The 25,738-nt window shown below is 29.9% G+C and overlaps 2 protein-coding genes across 4 annotated transcripts in view; both read right to left on the minus strand.

Moving 5' to 3' along the window:
- Nca (neurocalcin homolog) overlaps positions 1 to 25,738 on the minus strand; it is a 166,709-nt gene that overhangs the window by 101,303 nt on the left and 39,668 nt on the right. The window lies entirely within an intron of this gene.
- The window catches only part of LOC105428118 (neuronal calcium sensor 2), a 154,249-nt gene that overhangs the window by 89,523 nt on the left and 38,988 nt on the right, over positions 1 to 25,738 (minus strand). For 2 of the 3 annotated variants that reach the window (XM_089073437.1, XM_089073438.1), the window contains one exon: positions 23,950 to 23,995. The exons of the other annotated variant lie outside the window; for it this stretch is intronic. The gene's annotated coding sequence lies outside the window, so the exon portion shown is untranslated. The remainder of the gene's footprint in view (positions 1 to 23,949; positions 23,996 to 25,738) is intronic. 3 annotated transcript variants of the gene reach the window in all.

The raw sequence follows: 25,738 nt of genomic DNA on the forward strand, positions 1-25,738 counted from the left end.
GTCAACTTATATCTGAAGTATAGTTAATTTATAAATATTACAAATGTCACAAATATATTTTTTCCGTTTTCTTTTTTTAATTAAAATAGAATCATAAAAAACCAACTTTATTAAAAAAATAATAGCATAAATAATAGAATAAATCGTTTTACATAGGATTTACAATTACGATTGAATTCACTTTGTTAAGAAAAGTTAAGTAAAATTATTCAATTTTGCTGTCAAACCATTCTATTTTTATTGCTAAATTATTGCCTTCATATAGAGATTTTATGATCGCTAGATATATGTAAAGGATAGGAAATCGATCTCGTTCCAGCAGAGTTTATCAATTTTTCTTTCAGATGCCATCAAGCGTAATCGCAGTTTGAATATTTCATAAAGCGGGACTCACACGTACACATTTTGCTGTTTCTCTAAATCAAATAAATTTTCTGTCGTCGTGTTCGTTACGGGCCAGTTGGCATCTCAAGCTAAATCATGTCTATTTTCTTCATCTCTGATTTATACATTTCGACCGAAACATGCAGTTCGAGTTTAGTGCGGTTTGTGCGCAATTTCATTGTGAGTTCCTAACGTTCTTACAAAGAACGAATCATCTATCTTGTCACGTTGAACGACTCTATTATTATTTCAAACATAAAAAAAAAAGATTTGAAATCATATATGCGGAAAGCGCATCCAACGGATTTATTTATCATTTTCAACTTTCTTGTGACAACACTCTTGAAACAATTGTAATTTGTTCCGTACAACTTATAGATAAGAATATATTTGAGATCAATATATTGCTAATCTATTTATTACACTGCATTATGACAACGGTAGAATCTCTTAAATTTAAATTGCTAAAAGGAAAGAAACGTATGATATAAATAAAATATGATGGTATTCAATTTAACAGATTCAATTTAATAAGTTTATCGCCAGGAAATTAACCAATCTATGACTGGAAAAATTATAATAAATAAATATTTTATTACATAGCATCATCTCATATATAAATATACATATATATATATATATATATATATATATATTATATAAAATTTATTTCTGTTTAAATATAAAAATATTTAAAAAAAACAATGTTTTCCTTCTCTCTTTTTAGAATTCATATACTATAAATATTTTTTGCAATTTATTACGTCCAAAATTTCTCTCTCTAGAGTTAAACATTTTCGATTGTTTATTCATTTCTGAAATAAATATTGAAATCTAACAATGATTATTAAAAGATTCATGTGAGACAAAATAAAAGTGTGAATTTCAGTTTATTCTGAGAATAATTTTTGTGCTATAATAGCTAGAACTATTTTTGTAATCAAAATAGAACTATAAAATTATTAAAAATAAAGCCAGAACTCTGAGTAATTAATAAGTTTCCACGAAACGATATATCACAGCTTCACAAATATCATATCCCGAAAATTTAAAAACATGAAATATACATCTTTTTTACTTACTATATTTTTATACCGTTTATATTCGAAATAATATCGGATAAAAATATTAATATCTTATTCGTGAAAGCAACCTCAACAAAATTTTAATTACAAAAAAATAAAAAAAAAACAAGAGAAAAAAAAAGAAGAGAGAGAGAAAGGAGGAGGAAGAGAAGGAGGGGGGGGGGAGAGAGAGAGAGAGAGAGAGAGAGAGAGAGAGTATATTAAAATCTTGTATAATTTCTAATTTTCATAAACATTGGAAATGGTAAAATATGCGCGCATAAGTGTGTTAATTATTAACATGCGTAGCGAAGAATTTAATTAGATCGTGAATTAATTAAAAGCCACATAAGTTTAGTTACAGTGCGGCCTATAATGTGAGAATATTGAACGCACAGCGGTGGCAGGTGTAAGAGCACTCTCCGTGCAATTTTCTGGACGGTATTAATTGTACGTGCAGACATTCTTTGTTATCATTTTGCAAGTACTTTGCAAGGAATTAATGAATCCACTTATTCAAACCGATATTATCCGACCGAAAAAAAACACTTGTCTCTCAACCAATTAAAAATCAATTGAATAAAGATAGAAGATACATATCGCGACCAAATGCAATAACTGTAATACAAAATAACATCCTGATCAATAATATACTTAGTATTATTTAAAGTATACAATTTATACATGAAAATCACATAAGAATATTATACTCGTGTTTTTAAGAGAGAATGTTTGTTTCTTAGCTAATTTTATATAGATCTCATATATAAATTATGAGTTTTTCTTTCTTTCATTATTTAAGCAGATCATATCTTTATCAGTGTTAATAAAACACGCAACGTTTAATTTTCAAAAAAAATAAAGAAATGTCTCTTCAGGAAATCTAACTGTCAATGTCGGTGACTTTTCTCCGCGTGACAAAGAATTTATTTTCTGAACAATCTCAGCAGATCCGTCTCCTGAGAAAAATAAAAGTCGGTCTCTGGGATTTAAGCGAAAAGACAATAGCTTTCGGGTGAATATATGAAAAGTATGAAAAGCCTAGCAAAAACTACGTCTATTTCACATGTGGGATTTTTAGCTATATTCAGGAAGGAAGTCGAAACAGAGCGAAAAACTTTCGGACTGGTGCGGTGGAAAGAATTTCCCAAAGTTCCAGGAATAACATCAGAAGGACGAATAGAAATTAAATTTTAGTATCCTCACCGCAAACTATATCCGGCTACATAAAAGCGCAGAAAGTTTGACACACTATTTGGACGAATGTGGACCAAGAAATACACCGGCATTCATCGAGATTCTGTCATTCCGTATCGTATTTAAGTATAAAATGCTATTTCTTCATTCCATTTTTATTTCCACTAACGTTTGCCCTTGTAAAATTTCATAATTTCGTAGAAAAAAATTCAATGTCTGAATCAATAGTAAATTTAAAAAATGCTCACAAATATTTTCTACATTTTTTTATTAGTTAATAATACAATACATTTTAAAAAATTAAATGATTTAATAATAACTTTTGCAACTGTCTCATGTCTAATAATAAGTGACGATTTGTAAAAAGATTAATAAAACTTTATTTTATTTTTTATAATAAACTATAATTCAAGGTTTAAAGTTTGATAATTTTTTTAGATTAATCACTACGATATGATAAAATGCATTAGTAATTTAAATTGCAATAAGAGATAAGAAATAAAGTTTAATACATAAGCTTAATACGAGTACGTCGCACGCGACAATGTCGTTCGTAACCCGAGATTATCGATTTTTGTAGCTACCTATTACATGTAGATACGAAATATAACTGAAATTATTTAACGTATTATTTCAACCTACGTTTAATATTAAACATAAAATACAAATATATATATATATATATATAAATAATTAATATTAATAACTATAAAAACTCTCTCTCTCTCTCTCTCTCTCTCTCTCTCTCTCTCTCTCTCTCTCCTCTCTCTCTCTCTCTCTCTTTCAAAATATCAACATATGCAAGATTATCATAAATATATGAACAAAATCAGATATATTGATATAATCAAATATTTTTAAAGCCATTAAAATCTTAATTTGCATTTTCAGAATTATACTGTTATGGTTCAAAAAAATAAAATATTTACTTTTAATAACTTGATAATTTTTTGTCTGAATGTCGAATGTTTTTGACAAAATTAATAATTGATGCATAAACCAAATAAATTATGCCACATAATAATTAACGATTTAAAAAGATACGATTAAAAACTCGGTCATAGCAAATATGCATAATTTTGAAATTAGTATATTAATAACGAAAAAATCAGTAAATAAATATTGATTTAATTTTCTTAACCAAATTTTCGATTAAAAAAAAAAACGGTAAATCATTAAGCGAAGTTCTGAAAATAAAACCAGAATTTTCGAATGTAGTGCAGTGTCAATGCTCTGAAATTAAATCGTTGCATGTACACATAATCTAATTAAATGCGTTTGTGCGAAAAAAAAAAACAAATTGACAACCGAATATAAACTCTGATTCAGTAAGCTAGACAAATTTGTGCAGTATCCAAAATGTAGGCAAATTTGAGTAAGTAAAATGAGCTTACGTAACTACTAAATATATGATATGAACTAATCATGCAAATTTGCTCAAGACGCGTTTCGCGAATTCGCGAATAGACTGAGAAAAAAAATGCCTATTATGCCATCTTCATCTAAGCGCAAATAAGACATGGTTTTTCTTGGAAAATTGGTTGAATCAAAATGTCTGTATTCCCATATGCTCGTTAATCAAGATGTAAAGTATTCATTGGTACGCATCGTAAGAACACTTTCATAATATTTGCAAAGCGATTCATTACAATGCCATCGCATAATCTGATTTATGAAATAAACTTACATTTTTCCACAGACAATAATTCTCTCTTACGTTTTATATTTTTTTTTTGCACCTCCTGCAATCTCGATTCAATGTTTTATCACTTTAATTTATGTTACACGTCAAAATCTTATAATCTATACTTATGGGTTAATGACATAATTCCAAAAAATAAGATTTTCGCAAAAAAAGAATAATTTACATTATACACAAATGCAAAGAGCAAATAAATTATTTTTGTTTCAAATAGATAAAACAAGTTATATAAAATATATTTTAACAAAATAAATTTTAATATATAAATATATCAATACATTTATCAATACATTGATAAATTTATTGAAACCGAATTAATAAGCCGTGTTAATAAACAAGTGAATCATAGCCAATTCCTCGGCAAGCGAAATCTTAGTTGCTCAAAAAAAAAAAGTATACATTTTTTTTAAACTCATTAATTATTATGTGAGTTTATTTTTATTCTCCTACGGAACATTAGTTTGCTTTTATCCTCCTACGGAAAGTATTTTTAAAAATGTAAACAAAATCAACTTGTAATATAAACTTACGATTTTTACGATAAAAGACAATGTACAATGGTTTAAAATTTTTATTACAGATTTTTGGCATTTTTACAAAACGTATAAATTGATAAAATAAAATCGATTTTAAAAAATCGCTGATTCGGGATAAAATGTGACGGGCGCTTTACGAGCGATTGAAAGCGTGGCAATGCCAAGTAGAGCGGTATAATAAGACCATAACAAGAAAGGAATGAAGTGGTTCCTTCTGCCATCTTGAGTGGTGCCAAGACAGACGAGATTAATCCGCGAACCTTTGCATTTCAGACTGTTGTTCGCGTCGTATAGCGTTTTGTAGGTACGATAATTTTGAAAACACAATTCCATGAATGTCTAATTAATGAAATGAATGTCTAATTAATGACGAAAATTAAACGCAAGGAATGCTGGCAATGGAATACGAGAAATAAATCATCAGAATACATTTTAAGAAAATGTCAATATTCGCAGCTGTCTAGTTGAATGCGAATTTTTAATCAACACGGAGAGAACTATTGTGCTGGCAAATCTAAAAATTTGGCCAAATCTGAAAATAATTTTGTTGAATCATCAAAATTATTATGTAGAACGCTTAAACATGATGTAAAAATTTTTGCTCTAGCAATTAATTTAAATGTCATACATAATAATTTGGAAAGCCTAAACTTTTTTCAGATTTTTTAAATTTGCCAGCAAAATTCTGAATGTCTACTCAAACTCAGAGAGAGAGAGAGACAGAGAGAAAGATTCTTTCCCTAAGAATTCCTTGATTTTCAAGACAATTTGTTAAAAATTTCCGGTAAAATAAAAGTATTTTTAAATGTATCTTATAAAGAAATATTTATTTATTGTATAAATATTTTCCATTCATAAAAGTTTATAAATTATAAGATTAAAAATCACTTGAGTGTTAATAATCAAATTGAAAAAATTTGAAAAACACTTTAAAAGAATTCCAAAATAAATATTTTATATTGTATAAAATTTTCCAACTTTATTCAAAAATATATAATTATTCTTTCTAGTAAAAATTAAATATTAAAAAAAAATTTTTTTTTATTTTTCGATCTTGGTAAAATTTCCTGAGAATTTCTTGATTTTTCAAAACATAAACAAACTCCTTAAAAATTCCGAAGTAATAAGCTTTGAAATTGTTCTTTCAACAAATAATTTCTTTTCTTCAGTTGTATATTTCTAGAAATTCGTACGCAGTAGTTATCGTTATCAGACACTGAAAAAAAGGCTTCTTTACACTGAGAAAAAAGTTGTTAATTTGACTAAATTTTCCAACTTGATTAACTTTGTTCAGTTCAAGTATTGATACATTTAACTTAAATATATAAATACTTGAATTAAACAAATATAATCAAGTTGAAAAATTTAGTCAAGCTAATCATTCTTTTTCTTCAGTGGAGAAAATAACACATTTCTTTCGTCTTTGGAACAATGAACCGTGCAATTTGCGCGTAAAATTTCAGCTCGAGCTTGAAAGCTCGCGATCCAAACGTGATGTTCACGGTTCACCAAATTCGTCACCGCGATCGCGACTTCAGACAATAACAAAGCGTGCAGATCAGGTGCAGATGTTAGGCGACATCGGTGGTACCGACGCGCATAATTGTTGAGCTCGGAGCTCGGAGATACGAGCTGCAATTGCGGAAACGACGCTACGATTCGCGGAAGACACGTTAATTAAAGGGCGCGTGCGTGCGCCGCGGAAATTAGTAATACCCCGGGCCGACTCACACGGAGGAGTAATCCCGGATTAGAGGGTGCTCCTTATTCCGGCTGATTGCATTTCCGCAGGATATCGCGCGAAATGAAATCATTTTTCCCGTCCCGGGGCGATCGTGACGTCGAGGAGGTCCCGACTGTGTGAAAATGTCGCGCTCTCGCGACATTTCAAGTGGCATTAATTATATCCCGCTAATTCGGAATACGGCCCGAGACAGTTCAATTACACCCCGTAATGATCCCCTCCCCCTCCCCTCCCGTTATCAGATTGCGACAAATGAATAGCGTCATGCGTCCTCGTCGCTCCGACCAGCGGCTGGCAATTTCGAGCGAGACTCCTATTCGCTTATTCGGCGAAATAATAATCTGGATGCTGGAATGATGATCCGATTTTCGAGTATCGGCAAAATGAGTGAAAATTGAAACGATGATCGGATCATGGGAAGAGATATGCAAAACGACGGTAACGAGGACGGATTGCACAAATGACTCGTGCGCGTGCATAATTATGGATGAAGAAACGAAGCGTGCTGGCGTTAACGTTGAACTACCCTGAATGCATTCAAAGTAAGAGGTGCTCCATTTCGCTCCGAGTTACGTTAAGCTGCATCGCAGCGAGAATTATAATACACGCACGAGAGTGATCTACAATTGGTACAGATACATTTTTACTTATTCCGAATATTTTTATTCAACAGAAATTTTTTTTCAACAGTCATTAGCCTTCGTCAAGGGGGGGGGGGAGGGGGGCTGCAGTAATATTCTTCAAAAACTGATTTCTTTTTTTTTTTACATTTTTCAAAAGATTGATATCTTGGAAAAAACGTCTGAAGGATTTTAGTAAAATTCGATTTTTCGAATAATATAAATTATAGTGAAGTACGCAGTCAGCCTAAAATGACTTTTAGCCCTGCCCATTCCATGTGCTTAGATTACGAAAATTCTCTCTATTCTCTCGTGTTCGTTTCATTGGCAACAGATTCACTAAGATAAACTAACAAATTCAATTGATAAATAATCGATACTTAAAACTTTTGAAAGTAAACGGCGTTTTTCTCGAAATAATTTTTCTTCTGGCGACGTCTAGAACAATTTTCGACACCAATTGGCTTCAAATTTCATAAAATAAATAGTTTCAATTAAGCATAAGATTTTTTTTAATTCTTAGCTTCTGAAAATAAGATGTTTAAAGGTGTCAGAATCTAGAAAAATGTTGAATTCTTTTTCAAACCGCCATTTTGTGAAAAAAATTGTTAAAAAAAATCCCTATACTTAACTAAAACTACAATCATATATGTAATTTCAAGAACTTTTTATTCATTGTAGCACACCTCGGTAAGCATAACGTTCGGAATAGTGATTGACATGAATTTAATTTTTTACACAGACTTACACTTCACGGGATATTTATAGTATGCTTATGTGATAATTACGTTTATCAATGCTGTTCTACTGTTTGCGTTTAAAACGAGCTGTCCTTGTAGCGTGGCAATATTGAATAACACCTACGGGCATTATGATATTGAATTACTAATAACACAATAATAAGCGTCATGGTATTTGAGTCGCAAAAAAACAGGAAAGACTACAAACTGTTAAAACGCAATTTTCTATTTCTATTTCATTTATATATAATATGTTTAAATTAAGCACATTAATGTGCTTAATAAATAATATCGTGCTTCGTAAATAATATCGTAAATTTTAAAACGCGCAGGACATTTCCAGGACATTTGTCAATTTCATAATAAATAAAAAACTTTTGATGAAAAAGCAATTAACGTCTTTCTCATAATACATGATTTACAATATTAAATGTATATAAAACAATGTTAAAAAATTAAAATTATATAATAATATCAAAATATTATTATTATTAGAAGAAAAATAGCTCAAATTATAACAATTTGAGTGGTCTGTATGCACCAAAAAAAAGATATCATCGGAGTGACTTTATTTTTAACATATAATCACCGTAATTGCATGAATCATTCAGACGATAATAACGATCCTCTTCCTGTATTATCGCGGTAGCTACATAATTCGATTCTCGCTGCAAATGAAATCCGTTAATAAACCGGGGATAGCTCGAGAAAAGGACGATGCTTTAATTGCGATTCGGGGAATTCCAGGCAATAAAGCCAAAGAACACAAATTCAAGTCAAATCATTGAGCGTCATGCCAAGCAAGTAGGTCGATTCAATTCGCATGTCCTGCGAATTGTCTGATCACATCACGAAACCAAATTCTCTCGACATACACGTATACGTCAATATTTTAGTACGTGTCAAATAGACTTTGAATCTGTTTGACCATTTGATCATTTCCCTAATAATCAAGTGAGTATGTCTCGTCGATACGTAACATTAGTATTTTGCAACAAATACGCTCGCACAAATTCAATACTCTTTTGTAATTGTAATTTCAAATGTAGCTAACAAAATTTAAAAATCTTTTTAGATAACATGTAATTAAAAATTAAATATTTTACTAAATAAAATTTTATAGATCAATGAACAAGTAATGTTATTTTTAAATCAACATTACATATAAAATTTGTTTTAAAGAAATTTTAATTCATAATTACAAGGATATCGAATATATTTTTTAATTAGCCATCTCTTTTGTTAAAAGATACGTAAATTAAAAAATACAATAGAGTACTGCATAATAAATATAATAAATATTTTCTATAAAATTATAAAGCTTACAACTTATTGCTTATCGTAAAACTTTACTTTCATGTTTTACTTCCAATATTTAAAAGCTAAGAGAAAAGTGAACTGCGTTTTAACCTCCACTCAATTTTCTTTAATTAAACGTTTAATAAACTGAAAGTACAAAGTATCAAAGTAACGTATGATTAAAGGAGGTAAAGATAAAGGAGTTTACCTCTTTTTTAACAACACAAACGTTTTTTGTACTCAAATGATGGACAGAGTAATAACTGGCATTAGAAAAATTACACATACTTGTTTTATTAATAATATAATATTACGCTAATGGCATAATTATGTAGTACATAATTTATCGTAAGTCTTATTGCGAAAACATAAAAGTGAATCTTAAAATTATATAATTATATCTTTATAATTTGAAAACTCGTCAAATATGTAATAAATAATAAAGTAAGAATAACAAAAATAATAAAGTAATCAGCTTAAAATTATGTTTTTTTCAACAAACCCGGAAATATTATTACAATATATTACTACAAGATGCATTTAACAGCACTCGTAACTTTATAATTTTTAAAATGTTAAAAAATTTAACTTGTTTCTAATTAAAAAATTTGTATGTGAAGACAATGCTCATTTAGAATTAGCTTATTTCAAAGACTTACTGCAAAAAAAGCACTTTTTATAAAGTTTCCTGAAACTTCGCGCTGAAACAAAAATATATTTTATATCTTAAGAATGTATTACATCAATTTTTTTAATTTTTATATTTATAATAGAAAAATTAAGAAACACTTAGCTTATTCTAAATCATATTTAAAAATGCAAAAAAGTTTAGCACCTATTTATTTATTTAAATAATTTTTTATCCAGATTCTAAACCGCCGCCAAATTTTTTGTACTACTTTTTTAACGCGATCCAGAATAATCTATAATTTTTTCATCGTATAAAATAAAAATAGGTGTAATACATCCAGAACAGAAATCTAAATTTATTTAAAAAATAAATTTAGGATATCATTGAACATTGAAAAAAAAATGTAAACTTATGCATATTCTTACTTTTTAGAGACATTTTAATATCCTGATTTTGTAAATCGCGCGTAATCTTCGGTTTTTCCTTCTGCATCTACATTTCATTTGCAGTGTCTATTTCATCTCCAGTCTTCCGCCAGGAAACAAGAGAAATATATCGTCCGAAAACAATAACGGTATTTCAAGCTCGGAACGTGCATTCGCAGGTGCGAACAAGTCGTAATTGAACGGAGCCGTCGTGCAAGACTATCGCTTTGTATAACGCGCGTTTTTAAACCGATTCAACGTAACTGGAGCACAAGGACACGCTTTGCTCGTGCTCCGTTTAGTGGAAATATACTTCATCGCTCGTGTATCCTCCAAGAGAGGATGAACATTAGTCGCGGAAACAACTCTTAGAAATCTCCCCAAAGTTGTGTGCCAGTTTGCGGAATGAAGCACTACTAAAAATCTTAGCACTTACTAAAAATCAGAATAAATATCCAGAGAGAAGAGAAAAAGTTGCATTTACGTGCAACTTGTCTTTCAACGTAATCAAAACTGATGCTTTATTAATAAAAATATAAAATATGTCACATAATTTTTGAATTCTGATATACTGAAAAAAAATTCAAGAAGATAACTAATCTTCTGTTATTAAACTAATTTCTGATCCTTTAACAACAAATGCAACAAATTCGGCTTTTGTCGGCGGGTTTTCGTCATTTCAAAATTTTATAGGCTGCAGAACATCTTAGAATCAAGTATGTTCGAGTAACAAATTATTTAATATTAAATAAAAATAATTTATTTCGTGGTGAAAGATCGTGATTATTATACTCAGCAACATTATTGTAACTTATAATTTTGTAAATTGCATCCATTTTAAATAATTTTAATGTAAAGATGTTTTAGAAAAGTATTTATTTGTTGGCTTTATCTTTTAAACTGTGTAGTATTTAGACTGTATAGTATGGTGATTTTGCAAACAATGTTATATTTCTAAAATATTTTTGCAACAAATTGCGATATATATTTTTTCGATTCGTTTATATATATTTTTTATGCGAAGTCCAATTTGTCCAGCCAACTCCTCTACCTCAATTTTGAATGAAATTTTTTGTTACGTTTGATCAATCAAATTCAAATAAAATCAACAATTTACATAAACATCACCAAAGTACATAATTAGCATTACATTGTTTTATAAACTTGATTTAGAATAATAGAAATTCCAGTTTATAATAGGAATTTTTTAAATTTATTTTTTAAAATTTTGTTATTAAAATATTTAATATTAAACAAATTGTGAAAAAAATGGGTTTCTGCTTTGTTATCAATTTTCCACTTAAATACTTGAAATTATTGAACAAAAAATTAATTATAATAAAATTATAATAATGAAATAATTATACGTAAACTTATTAAATACAAAAAATGTTGCATTTTTTATTAAACCGAATATAATAATAAAATAATAATTGTAAAATATGTAATAATAAAATATAAAGGATTAGATAGAGTTAAAGATTTCTGCCTTTAGAATAATTAAATGTACATACATTCAAATTAACATATTGTGTCACTCGACTGTGTTACTTCAGTTTAAAAACAAGATCTGACATCTTGGTGGATAATATTGGCGGTATGTAATGTCAGGAAAACCGATCCTGTACTTCATCATTTGCATTTCTTGATCCAAGTTCTGGCATAAACACTCGCGGCTTAAATTACGGTTACGTCTTTGCGAGAAGCGCTAACTGCTCAAGTTTGTTACCGCAACTTTCAATGTTCTGTTCATAATACACTGCTATCAGCTTCACTCGGCGTGTTGGCAAATGGCAGACGACCTGCCTACGCATCTGTGAGTGCATATGTAATGCACAGGTTTGGTTGACACTCATTCTCCGAAACAAGCAACGAGGTTGGCTCGCGAAAGAGATATGGATCTTAATTGTTGAACGTACTCAGAACGTACTGCGTTCAACGATATTGCACGATATTGATAATCAAATCGAATGTAAAACATTTGTGATAATTGTGATTAATTTGCCAATAACGCTTTTTAGTCCAAAGTGTACATTTCTTGATGGATTTAAATTTTAATATCGTTAATAAAAATACTACACTTGTCTATTATAAAAGAATTATAACTGCATAAAATTCTACTACAGCAATAAAGAAATTCTGTGAAAAATACTCTCAAGATTTTCTCAATTTATTTCTTCATTATGCGGAAAAACAATTAATTTATGTGTAAATTATTAATTTTGAATATAGAAAACTTTTTAAATTAAAAAAAATTAAAAAATAATATAATAATAATAAATAATACAATGATATATGTAATATAATAATAATATAATAATTATTTAAATAATAATTTTTAAAAAATTTTAATATTTATGATTACATTTCATGATAAAGAATGATCTATTTTTCAATAAATACTGATCAATTATCAACATACTGAAAAAGCCAACAATAATTTTCTATGAATTGATACCCAAATATTCATTTAAAAAATTATTTATTTATGATCTAAATGTAAACGCAAAACGAAACTTGACACGATGGTGAAGATGCCGCAGGTAATAGCAAATGCCGCAGGGAATTGCCAAAGGTTAGAACGTGTAATCGTCAAACAAAGGCGCTGCAACGTCAGGCAAAGGCGTAAATTATGTGTACGTACATATATATTACTAGTAAGAAGCACTAATTACTTTTCTCTTTATACACATGTATATAATATATAAACCAAGCGTATATAAAGTACCGCAAAACTGTTAATCGTCAGTTCTGTTAACGATTCTGATTCTTTGACAAGACCGAAACTAATTCTCTTTGTAACTATTATAAAAAAATCATCACTTGTTGCAAGGATTATGCTCTTATTATTAAATCTTAGCGCTTAAAAGGCAGCGAAAAAGGCTTCGTTAAACTTAAAACCCAGCGATTTAAATTAGCGGGAAAATCAGTTTAAAATAGCTGTATGGAAATGTAATTTAACATATAAATTAAAATTACTGTATATAATAAATTTTATACTTGACATTCAGAATTTTTATGAAAAATATATCAGTTCCCAATATCGAAAAAAAATTTCTCATTAATCTCAAAGGAAGAAGAAGGATGAATTTCGTAATATTCCTATATTCAAAATATAACATAATTTTACTTTAATTTTTGTAACCATTATTTATATCATATTCATCATATATTATAACTTTATATATGTCAAGCTATATTCTAATAATTTCTTCTCAGCAAAAATACTTTCTTCTTAATAGCTTAAATTAATTAAAAGAAAATAAAAACGGCGTTGTATTTTGACGATAAAAAAATTCTTCCTAAACAATACAAGAGACGCCTTAATTCCCCTAGTTTATATTTATCATTTTGAAATCTTTTCAACTTATCTTTTCAAATAAGAACATAAGCTTCGCTAAAATATGCTGGTTAAGCAACGAGTTTCGTGTTTATAGATTTTTTTTTTCCCCTTATCGTTTTTTATTGATAAAACCGAATGAATTTTGCAAGGAAAATCAGAGTTTTCATTGTAAGTCACGGAGCCACGTGCGTGAATGCCGATTGATAATTTAAAGATTAACAGGGGGACGAGCGTAATGGCGGGAGACTCGGTACAGATACATACATCACGGAAGTTAGTAACGACGGGTTCCCTGGCCTGCTTGGGTAAAGCTGGGTCGTGGTGCTATCGATCTCCGCCCACCTGGAGACCTCTCTACCCCCTGTTCGTACTGGATGGTTTGCAGGATGAACATTGGGCCTCAGGAGAAGTATAGGGTGGTACCAGAAGAAGGTTGGAAGGATATAAAGAGACGATGTAAAGGGAGGATGAAGTGGAAAGATTGCGCCTATTACGTATATATATGCTGAATGTATGCGTGTATACATACAGGGTGTTTCATTTTAATTAAAATAGCCAATTTCTGGAATAGCCAATTTCTTCGCGAGATTTTAAAAGAAAATGTTTCGTACAAAAGTTTTGTGACTTCCAGAGGGATGCCATAAGATGATGCCATTGTTTTAACTTCCTCGTTTTTTGTTATTATATTCTTGTAGATGATCGCGAGAGCTTTTCAAAACACTATGATAAAATATTTTTTTCATTAAGTATTTTCTGAATTATGAAGCTTGAATTCGATACAATCTAACAAAGAATGAAATATCTCGTAAACTATTCATTTTTTGGCAACTATATCTTATCACTTAATACTTTCATGCACAGAATAATAAGGTGAATCAGTTGGTTTTAAGAAAATACATAATTGAGTTTCAAAAAAGATACGCATATTGCAAATCTCCATTTTCTTTAATAGAAATTGGCTGTTTTAATTAAAATTAGACACCCTATATGTCTATGTGTATGTGTAAATATATATATATATATCTCCACGACACGTCCGCCCCCGCGGGGTTTATCCTAGAAACGCACCCCCGACAATAATCGTTTTCTCGAAATGTCGAGGAGAACGAGTTCGCACACCGACCTCGAGAAGACGCGGACAAATCGACGGACCTACAGCAAATTTATTCCGCAAGGGTGCCGCCAATTGCGAAGTTACGCATCTAGATGAAAATATCTCACGAGTGACAACTGTCAGAAACTCGATGATGATGAAAAGCGTTCAAACATTGCTGGTTCTCGTGCGATTACTTTTCGTTATGTCATCTGGGATTTCTTTATTGTACTCGGAATTTCTTTAACAAGATGGCTACTCAAATCCAAAAAAAAAAAAAATTCTTAAGAATTCCCTGAAAATTTTCAGGACAATTTGTTAAAAATTCCAGATGAAAGTATTTTTAAATGTATTTTACAAATAAATATATGTTTCTTGCGGAAAATTCTGCGAAATATTTTCCATTCACAAAAGTTTGTAAATCATAAAATTAAAATAAGACTTTTAAGAGTTTTAATAATTAAATTTGAAAAATTTTGAAAAAAAATTATAAGGGTTAAAATATTTTATAATGTATAAAATTTTTATAACTCAATCAGCTCTCGATTATAATCTAAAGATAAAATATTAAAAAAAGCAACTTCAAAAAAATTCCGATTTTCAATAAAATTCTTGATTTTTCAAGATTTAAACAAATCCCTTGAGAATTCCAGGTTTTTCCAGATAGCAGATATCCTGTTTAAGAGTATTCGCGTCTATGTTATCCTATCACTAGAGCTCAATGTGTATATTTAATAAAAAATAAAAGAAGATTTAATTACAATGTTTGATTAAATATACAAAAATTATTTATCACACATAATAAAATTATACATCTTAATTTTGTCAAATATTGTTATGTTTTGCCGTTAATATCGCGAATCTATATCAGTCATAAATCAAAGAAAAGGTATTACTGTAATTTAGTATGTAAATTGTATAAGCGAAACCATTTATTCGAATAGTGATTTTTTTTTTTTACCGAGATGTTTTGCTTTTATTACGTTCCGTTCCAGTATCAACACTCGATTGTAGAGGACCTACTTAAAGCACTGAATTTGAAATTCAACTAGTCGACTTTGAGATTTTAAATTCAAATTTTGGTAGGATTTTAAGTCGCCGCGATGCAATCGGAGTAAGTGTTACAGTAGCATTTCGATAATGCAAATGGATAGACGAGTCAAAGTGAGTCATGTTCCCCAAAGAAAAATATTTACCTTCCATACCAAGTAATAACCGTTGTGTTTCTACATTCAAAAGGAAAGCATTTGCAATCTGCATTTGCAATACGACAGTTTTCCAAAATACTCAAATACACATAATTTTTTTCTTAAAATATACAATTAATTTCTATTATCGTTTAAGTCTGTTATATGTGCGGAAATGCAATATGTAAAACTTTGTAAAATCTTCAGAGCAAAATAAAAAATTTATTAGAAGAACTTTATTTAATAATAACAAAATAAAAGTAGCAATACAAATATATAAAACTAAAAATAATGCTATCATAATACATATCATAATATGTATATAAATTTTCAAAAGTTTATTTTATAATTTCATTACAAATGTGTACGTACAAATTCGCGATATAATTTAATTAATTTTAACAGAAAAAAAACAGAAAATCAATTTTATTAAATTCTAAAATAGATATAAATTTTCCTTTTTAAATTTAAAAATTTTAAAGAAAAATGTATAAATATTTAATAAAAAATATAATTTTAGGAAAGAGAAAAAGAATTTAAATTTTTTACATATCTACACACGTTTGTATCTAATTTTATTTTATTTTCAATTCGAATATTAGCTTTCTGTATCTAAATATTCCTTTCAGGAATATAACTCACTAGATATAATGAAGAAGAATAATATTCGATAACAGTATTCGATGAAATAAGAGAAATTATATTTCCCATTAATGGTCATTTTTTGTCCACTTTGAAAAATAAAACATAAAATAAATACGAATTTCAACTTTTCAGAAAATATTGGACATCCCGTCCAATGCAATTTTTCTTCAAACAATATGAGTTTGATTGTTCAAAATTTTATATTTTTTCATTAATAATTGTTTCTATACTTCTGAAAACAAAAAATAAAAATAAACAAAAAGTTTGATGTGTTTTTGAACAATTTTGTAATACAAGTTCACTATTAAGTTCGCGCGCGCGTGTCGCTATTAACAATAAAACCGTGACAGAAAGCTATGTTTTTATCTCTACTAATATATTAGTAAATCCTCATGAGAAATTTTTACTGCTGACACTATTAATTAAATCTATATTAAATTATCTTAAAATTAATTAGCTTCTTTTAAAAATATAATCATCTAAATATAAAATGACCATAAAAAAATTCAGTCCCATTTTCTTTATACCTCAAATTCGCAGCATTCTTTATGACTCAAGTTAAATTAGTGGTCGAGGTGGAAAGAAAAGAAATTATTCATGATAATATATAATGTCTAAAAGAAAAATCTGCGGAAAAATATCAAAAAAAATTTTATTTTTTATTTAAAAAGCATCTCGATAAGAGCAGAATATTCTTAAAGTATATTTTCATTCAAATATTAAAATACTGTCAAATTTAAAGAAGATGGAACATAAAGTTTTATATATACAATAGAAATCGCAATTCAATTCAAATTAATCTAAATTGCAAATTAATCTAATTCGAATGAATACATTAATCTAGTTTCAAAAAATATGCATTAAAAGATCGACCAACCTCACCGATAGAAATATTGGAAATAATCTCAATGTTTAATCGTCCATCGAACTCTTTCGACAAGATCTCGTCATTCATTTCGTCAACGCAAACGCGCGACAAATAAACGACGAAATATTTAGATTAGAATTTACTCGCGAAAGAGAGGAGATACGAGCGTCTTGATAGAAGATAATTGAAACCGATATTTTACGCATAGACGTATACGTGCGAGCACGTCGGATATAACATGCAAATTCACAAAGGGTTCGTGAACATACACCGCACGTTCACCGCCGGCATGAGTTTCCCGCTCTTTTATCTCTCTTCTATTACGTATAGGTTCCAATGACGTGGAACACGTTCAACGTAAAAAGGGTAAAACGGGGGCGGATACGCCGGCTGGGAACGGAAAATATCATAGCAAGACGCAGCGAGTATAATAAAAAACGCCGCTCGGCGACGGGGGTGATTATTTCCGCGACCTGACTGTACTTTTTGCAAAAGTTCTCGGTATGTACGTCGGCTGTATGTCGAAAGTATATTTTTATAACGCCACAATTTTGTCGCACTGACGCAACGTTGCTTTACACGCACGACAAGCATCCGCACTTGCGACACGCATGTGTAACACGCGACTGCGTTGGGAATCGCCAATTTCCTTCGACATATCGAGCCTGATCGATATGATGGCTTAAGAATTCAAGGAATAATGTCATATTATTAAAGGAATGTCCAAATCTAAACCCAAAGAAATGATTTTGAATAAAATTGTCAATTCCCTGATTTTCAAAGCAATTTATTAAAAATTCCCGATAAAAGCAAAAGTATAAATAAAAATATGAAATGTATTTAACAAATATATCTTAGAAATAAATATATATTTATCGTGCAAAATCCTCGATATCTTCCATTTAGAAAAATAAATCATAAAATAAAGAATCATTCGAGTTTCAATCTAATTAAATCTAACAAATTTTGGAAGAAACTAAAGATTTAAAAAAGGATTTAAAAAAAATAAATGTAGTATATTGCAGAAAATTTTCTTTTCTAAAAACTTTATTTTCAAAAGTTATAAAAAATTGTATAATGCATAATCACTATAAATTTAACTTTCATAAAACTATCAAAATAAATATTCTTCATTGAGCAAAATTGAGATTGATGTCTTCAATACTAAATATTGGTAATATCAGTAAAATCAGTGTGCTCTTATGTTTAGAGTGAATGAGTCCGCTGTTATTATTAACATTTCAATAAATTCCTAATATTATAATATAAAGACAAAATATTAAAAAAAAGCAATATTAAAAAAATTTTTTGATTTTCGATAAAATTCCTTGAAAATTCCCTGATTTTTTTCCAAAGTATAAACAAATTCCTTAAGAATCTAGGTTTTCTAAGTTTTTCCAGAGAGTCCCTGACAGATAATGTCCATTTGGGATGATTCTCTATGACTATAATGCAACCGAACAAATATCGTAAAAAACAATATTATTACCATAAAAAATATATTACATAATAATTTATTTTATAATGTTTAATTATTTAAGATATCACTGTTACTGCGACATAATTATTGAGCTCATCATAACATTAAAAATCAAGCTCAGAATAAACCGAAAAGTGGCAAAAAGTTCTAGTCTGAATTTCCATTAATCGTATGTTATTTTTTCGATGAATATTTCCACTAAAATTTATATTTTTTACTTCCACTATAATATTACACAGATATTTCCAATATAGACTTTTATACACTATCATAGAGATTACATAAAAACATTTCATTCCACATTCTACAAAAAATATAAAATAATCTTATTTCACATTGTATACTTTATATTCTCCTTTACAGTCTCCGTTTATGCAAGCGCTGATAAACTTTGTTAAAATTATTACAAACATGGAGGATGGCAATACGTATCGATTTATTATTATTTCTGCAAAAAGAAAATAAGAAACGTTTCATCGACAGGTCTAAAAAGCGTTCGCTACCGCGACAGGAGCGATTGATTTACGTTTCGGCTACTGATGAAAACATACACAAAAAAGAAAAAAGGAGAAAAAAAGGAGGAAAAGCAGGGGCGCAATGGCGGTCGTGTCGATTCTGATGCGTTTCGCCGAGCGAAATATCGCGACGTGAAAGTTTATTATCGCGCGAGAAGAGCGCGGGATGATTTTCACGTTATTTATACCCGCGCGTAAAATGCCCTTACCCGCGAATAAATTCGCGAGCGACGGCATTAAAATGCGGATCCTCGCCGCCGGAGGGGAAATATGCGAAACGTGTTTATATCGCGCTTGTTCCGCGCTGTCAAATATTTATATGCTGTGCTTTATCTTTTCAAAGGATTCGTACGCTATACAACCCGGGAACGCTGATAAACGCGTATCGATCGGCGCCAGAGAGAGCGAGCGAGAGAGAGAGCGAGAGAGCGAGAGAGAGAGAGAGAGAGAGAGAGAGAGAGAGAGAGAGAGAGAGAGCCGGGAGGTCCGATTATTTTTGCTTAGCGAAGAACTCGGTAAACAGCGGCTGCATGGTTGGAGAGAGAGAGAGAGAGAGAGAGAGAGAGAGAGAGAGAGAAGGGAAGGGGGCATATAACTCGCATTGCGAATCATTTGTAGTGCGAAATTCATCGATGTCCGTAAACTCTCTCCTAAATACTCGTTTGCCGTGGTTCGATTAAAGCCTGGGCAACTACTCAAAGTGAAATAGGAATGCCTATTGCAGATCTAGAAACCGCATTCGCACACATTGTACATCTACACTTGTTTGAAAATTGTTTAAGATTTTGTTATCGTCTAATGTCAAGAACACACACAAACTAGATTTTTTTAATAACTACAGTTAGATTTTAATCGGTACATTGCTATAATCGCGAATTTTATGTATCTGTAATTAAAATAGATCAGCAAATCTAGATTTATAAAAGCTAGATTTGTAAAATATATTAATGAAATAATAAAAATATATTAATAAAATAAACTATACTTATTAGAAAACGTAAACGTAATATATATATATATATATATATATATATATATATATATATAAATGTAAAATAATATATATATATATATAAAAATGTAAAATAATATATATATATATATATATACACATACATAGAAATATATAATTTTTAGTTTAAAGTAATTAATAGCATATAACAAGTATTTATTTATTTAGCAAAATTAAATTTTTCACATTTCTAGATTTTAAATATTCTTAAGATCCTTAAGAAAACTTTAAGTATTATAAAAGTAAGTTGCTTCTTTCTAAATGAGCATTTGAAAAATTATTAAAATCATTATAACGGGAGGGATCATTAAGAGAGAAAACTCAAGAACGATGTTTAAAGCAATTAGAATTAAAGTTTTAAATAAATAGATTAAGCTTCATCTTTTGCCTTATTTTATTTAGATTTAAATAAATTAAATTAGATATATAATTTAAATAAATTAAATTATATATTGTTTTACACACACGTGCGCATGCACACACTATATATGTATTTGTGTGTGTGTGTGTGTTTTAGAGAGAGAGAGAGAGAGAGAGAGAGAGAGAATCATTTCCAAATTTTTTAATATATCGTTAAACAAGGAATTAATTTCCTGTTCTACATCTAAAAATACAAAGAAATTAAATTTCTTTAACTTTATAAATGATCAATTGAAATGAAAAATAGTGACAAAAGAAAACCATCCGAAGACCCATATAAAAAGAAAAAACAAGATAAAAGAGGCGTCTTTGTATCGTAACCGTTATGTTTAATGCATCGTACGCCGCCAAAGCTTAAAGTCATTAGTAATTAGTAATTAATAAAACTACGTTACCTCTTTGATATTTAAAATAAAAAAAAAAAAGAAATTAAATTTCCAATTAAATTAAAAATTCCAATTTTTACAAAGCATTAATGATCCGATTTAGCGTAATGATCAAAGAGGCAAGTGACGCGCTTAAATAATACGAAAAAGCCCTTTGCTTAAGTTAAGAGCATTATCTCGATATTATAGATAACGAGAGATTAGTTAAATGCGAACGCGAGTGTCTCTTGCTGGTGCATCGCCGCCAAGCGATTCGACTCGATTATGGGATCACATGGAAGATGCACGCCCGCCGCTCGCTCGAAATCGGGGCTCGTTTATGATAATCTCGCGCCTCGGAACGCGACGCAGGATAATAATCCCCGGATAACAAAGCCGAAAATAATTGAGACGGTCATTCCGGTAGTTGTGGACGGTACAGACACGCCTCGATTTCGAGAGGACCGAGAAATCAATATCCCACGTCCCTCCCGCGACAATGTCCGAACGTAGGCAAGTTATGACGTGCGCCGCTACCAAGGCGACTGGTTTTAGAAATTAGAGCAGGAGCCGCGAATTAATCGGAAACTTGTAGCACTCACGCTCGCGTGCCTATTCCGATTGGAACGCGATTCGTACGCGAAGCATGGATTGGCAGAATCATCAATGGTGTTTAGGTTATCCTGAGGTATCAGCAGCATCAGCAGCATTGCTGCCTCGGGATAACTAGCTAGCTTAGAAAGAGATAGATATTACACCTGAGGCCAGTACTGTTTATGAATTACAGATCTACTTACACTCGAGTAAATTAGATTGTAGGAGAGAGAGAGAGAGAGAGAGAGAGAGAGAGAGAGAGAGAGGAGGGTAAGATAACGACAAACCCTAAGGTTTGTCGAGTTTTCCTAATTTTCCTGGTGACGTAAAAGTAACGATTAATTACTTTTTTTCTGATTAGCCAAAGCCTTGTGTATTATTTGTAGAAACTGAAGAGTTTATAAATAAATTAGAATTTCGTATAATTTAGAAAATTAACAAATCATCATTTTATCCTTTTTTCCTCCATTCCATTTATCATGTGTCCTTTTCATACGTATAATTAATGTATATATTATTAATTTATTTATGTATATATGTATATTATGTTTATTAATATATTTAAAAATTTTGATACACAATCATTGTATATCTAATTTGCAAATCTTTTAAATCTATCCGTAATGCATTTGAGCAAATTTGAAGTTTTCTGTTTTAAGACATAACAAGATTTTACAAGTATTAACGAAACAATAAAATGTTCAAATATTATTATATTTGTAAATATTTAAATATTATTTTATGAAAAGAAATACAAAAATTTTAAAGATATTTCTCCTAAACGTATCCAGGTGTTTTACATCCGACCACGCTAGAAGCATTAATTAAAGAGATTATAAAATATTAAGTCTTAATTATTCTGAAAGGGGTCAAATGCAGCTTCACTGCAACTATTGTATAAAGTTCTAAAAAGTTTTGGGAACAAGTGAGCAAGTCTAGAAGCATTTTATCATTTCTTTTTTGTAATTTTTATCATCTTACAAGCATCCACTTTTCATACTCATTATAAAAATACGAATAAGAAAATTGCATCAAAAATTCCTTTCAGATTATTACTAAAATTTATCACTGACTTATTTATTCTTTGTATCAAAAGTTGTAGGATTAATAATAAAATTATTCGAATGTCATTATTTCAATTAAGAACTGAATACAGTTCTTGGTTCTAGATTCATATATTATTAATCTTAACTTAAAATTTAATGTAAAAAATTTTTTTAGCAATTTTTGTGCGCAATATTAATATAAAATAACAAATGAAAAGATTTAATGCAGATAAATGTGTTGCATACAAAAAAGTATACGCATAAATAAAAGTTGTTTTTTAATATTAGCATAATTTAATAATTAAGCGTAAAGACAAAATTGTAAGTTAACTTTCTTTAATTATAATCAAAAGGAAGATCATTAAGTAAATTCATTCATGTCGCTATTAATATTACGATATAACACAATTGCAAATAAAGAAATTTTGGCCCTATTGTCAATAAAATATCCTAAAACAATATTAAAATTTATTAAAAGCGTTAAAAATATTTCTACATATTGCAAATACGTATTACAGATTATTTTACCAAGCAACAATGTACAAATATAAACAATAAATATACTAATAAATCGAAAACATAAGCAATGTGCCATTATAAGAGTGAAACTATAATATGAATTTGACAAATGATGAATTTGATAATTTTCTAATAAATATGTTTCAATATGTTCATTATCATCGTTGTTTTAAAGAATATTATTTGTTGGCTACAACACACGAGCTAATCGTCGTTAATCAAACATTTTCCAAACATCACGCTTCGGCCATCGCCACGCACGGCACGTCTGCGTCATCACATTACGTTGATTGCGCGCAAAATGCGGAGGATTTTATTTTTACAGGGCACGTCGCAGTCGACTGGTGACGAAACTGCGTTTCGAAACGTCAAAGTGCGACGTCGGTCGCAGGAACGCGTTGCGAAAAGTTGCAACGCGGCCGGCCGACACGGCGACTGTCGCGAAAAATAGGTTCCTGAAAATTTCATTCGACGAAGGCCGCGGCGAGCAACGTTTCGAAAAATTCAATTCGAGTCTTACCTTTCTTGACATCTCGCAGCACCGCGACCGACACCACGCCGCTCTCCTGAAAGAAACAAGCGAGTGTTTCATGAAGGAAAAATTGCAATATTGATTCCGCGGCGGAAAGAAATCTCCGCTGTGCAATTTCGTTTAATACAAAGAGAAGAAAGACGTGACGATTTTCGTTTCTCGCACTCTCTTCTTCCCTTTCCTCGTATTTCTTTCCCTCTTGCCAATGGCAAACAAATATACCTTACAAATTGTAATTACGAAAGTCAAAGCTAGATCGTAAAAATTATAAGGGTATTAATTTCTTGTGGTAAAAAAATTTTAAATTAAAAATTTTAGACCTTTTTAAACTTAAAAGATTAAATAACCTCCTGATTTATTCAAAAATTTGCTCCCAAACTAATTCAAGAATATTCTTTATAATATATTTTCTTCTGGTTTTACAAATTTTAATAGATTCCTGACTCATCATTTCCTCGCTTCTCTTCTCCCTTCTAGCTAAAGGTGTAGCTTGCGACAGTAAACTTAGACTTAGTCATCAAATCTAATCGTCTTTTTTTTTTTTACAATCTCATAATTTCATCAAATGAGCAAGTGACCACAATACACATTTGTGTGTTTTTGTGCATACATAAAAAAAATTATCCAATTCAAAAAAATCCAAGATGAGAATTGAAGACAATTACAGATTATCCTACAATTGTTGCTCTTATTAACTGTCATTGAAAATTTAAAAAGCGCCATATCAATCTGTACCATTAACAATTTCAATTTGAAATTTAATCGGAAAGTTGATGTGATAATCCATTACTACATTTTCGCCCAAAGTAAATTCGCATCAAATTCGACAGAGAATCATCATACCGCGTATGAATTTTCCAGTATGCCCCGTGTAATATTAACGAACGACAAGGGACCGCCTGGAAATTCAACGCGAATTGTTCTCTCCATCGCACGAATAATTAAATGGATAAATCAAAGATTACAACAGGGGGCGATCCTAAATTTCGCCGTGTATGCAACGTATGCGTTGTGTGCGCGCGCGATTCTCGAAAATCGCACAGGGGTTTTTGTTATTCCCAAAAGCCTCAATTCCGATAGATTATCCCACATTTATGCGCGTTTTGCGCATTATCAGCGCGGCTCCGCCAAACTCGTTATTTACCTATTTATCGTACCGTCCTTGATTGTGAAAGCAGAACACTATCACGTGAACACTTATCACGCGACAGTGACGCATGTACTCGTGCATCGACTTAACAACGATGGTAATCGGCAAAAATGATTTTGATCATTGAAACAAATTGATTCGTTACAAAAACATGAAAGTCAACGAAATTCTATAATTCACAACATTTAATTAAACATTACCTTGTCGTTATCAAAATTAATCGAGGATTAAAAAGACGAATATTACTTGTTTAGAGTAGATAGTTAATTTAGGATAAATTCATATTCAAACTATAATTTCAAAAATGATTTTGATCATTGAAACAGATTGATATTACATGTTACAAAATCATGAAAATCAGCGAAATTCGATAAAAATTCGATTAAATTAAATATCATTTTGTCGCCATCAAAATTTAAGGACGAATATTATTCTTTCAGAATAGATAATTAATTTATAATAAATTTATGAAACCATAATTTAATCAATATAACTTATAAATCACTTAAAAAAATTTAATATAATAAAATATAAAATATAAAAATTAATAAAAAAGTATGATATACACACAAATATAATCTTTATAAAGTTAGAGAAATAATAAGTCTTAAAAATGTATACGTGATG

This window comes from Pogonomyrmex barbatus, unplaced genomic scaffold (assembly GCF_055798465.1).
Source record: "Pogonomyrmex barbatus isolate J1 unplaced genomic scaffold, ASM5579846v1 scaffold15, whole genome shotgun sequence".
Taxonomy (NCBI): domain Eukaryota; kingdom Metazoa; phylum Arthropoda; class Insecta; order Hymenoptera; family Formicidae; genus Pogonomyrmex; species Pogonomyrmex barbatus.